The sequence below is a fragment of the Propithecus coquereli genome, unplaced genomic scaffold (assembly GCF_000956105.1).
Source record: "Propithecus coquereli isolate 6110/MARCELLA unplaced genomic scaffold, Pcoq_1.0 Scaffold12, whole genome shotgun sequence".
NCBI classification, from domain to species: domain Eukaryota; kingdom Metazoa; phylum Chordata; class Mammalia; order Primates; family Indriidae; genus Propithecus; species Propithecus coquereli.
The window spans coordinates 9,551,857-9,553,403 of record NW_012136080.1 but is presented as its reverse complement, the minus strand read 5'-3'; the positions used below and the strand labels follow the sequence as shown (position 1 = coordinate 9,553,403).

General features: G+C 42.0%; 1 protein-coding gene across 1 annotated transcript in view; it reads left to right on the top strand.

Annotated features, from left to right (window-relative positions):
• NPHP3 (nephronophthisis 3 (adolescent)) overlaps positions 1–1,547 on the top strand; it is a 46,107-nt gene that overhangs the window by 10,294 nt on the left and 34,266 nt on the right. The window lies entirely within an intron of this gene.

Genomic DNA, 1,547 nt, shown 5'->3' with positions numbered 1-1,547 from the left:
AAGAATTTCTTAAATTTAATTTTTTAGTCTCTACTTTGCTTTATTTCGCTTACATTTTTCTTATTTCATTTGTTTATCGTTTTATTTATTTGTTTCTCTCAGGGCCATCAAGAAGTGTGGCAGTAGGGATGGGCTTCACACCACAGACAAGGGCTGTTGGAGCCTTTATGTTTCTCAGGTTGCTCCTTCACCTCTCCTGATGGCCCTCCCATCCTTCCCAAAAGATGAATCTAGAAAAATCTCCCCTGAACAGCTTGGGAACTCTATCAGGAAACACTTTCCTGAGGAATAATTATTCCCTATGTGCAGGTGGTACCCACAGAATTACTTGAGGATGCTGTTCAGTGGCTTTTCACACCATTCAGTCCTCATATAAGAAATTCCATAGTTAAAAATTCATACTCTTTGGAACATGAAATGATTGAATTTGGAACAAGCTATGCCAACAGCACGCTTACTTATAGGAGACGAAGGCAGGCAGGAGGAGGTCATGCTTAGTGAGCTACACAGGTGCCATACCTCTCAGTTGTCATCACCAGAGAGGACAAGGTAGAGGGAAATGGTCAGGCTCCTGGCACTGCTTGTCCCAGTGTTCTTATTTACTGTCTTTAATTTGACCCATCCTGCTTCACGGCAGAATCACAGGAGAAATCTCTTACGACGAAGAATGGCAACTGAAATACGGAGAGTCCAGGAGAGGCTGGCTGAGTAGGAAGATTCCAGATAAAGATTTCAAGATGGGGTATTCTTTTCCCTTTATTGCCTCTCCTTCATTATGCCAGGACCCTTGCTGGGCAGTCCAGGCTCTCTGAGAGTTCTTGAACCTAAGTAGAAGGGCAGGCGCTTCTCCTTTTGGCTGGTAGGCTCTGGTCCTGGCAGCGCAGAGGAATGACTCTGACTGGTTTTCATCTGGGCGTCATCAGTTTTTCTCAAGGGAGAAGAGTTCCTTCTTGGGAAGACTTCAGTGCCTAAAGGATAATTCTGTCACCTTTCAGGACTTCATAGGCCCTATTCTTGGTTTCATTCATCTTTTTTTAACCAGATCACCTGTACAGTTTCCTTATAGAATTTAGTTAAGTAGGAGCTCTTATTAGTTCTATGATTGAATTTTCTTTATTACATGTCAGCCTCACAAAGCACAGCTCCTCTAGAAGCTCCTCATCTACATTTTTGTCTACTAAGGCCACTGACTGGATCCTAAAGTGAAAATTATCAACATTAGCTGGCCTGCCATGCTTTCTAACTTCAGCAATTATTAACTCATAGCCAATTTGTTTCATCTGCACGATCTACTTCCCTCCCACCAAATTATTTGAACCAAATCCCAGAGATAATATCATTTCATCTGATGCCCCATGTTTCAATTTTGTAGGGAATGGTTTTGAAATATGAGCATGTGCCTGAACAGAATGCCCACTCTTTGTCAGGTGGGCCACAGACTTTTCTCCCAAAGCAGTAACAAATGAACCATTAAAATTCCAACATGGTCAAGAATGATTTTAGCACAGAAAATTTCTGTGGTTTGGATAGATTGGATTGGCACAGAA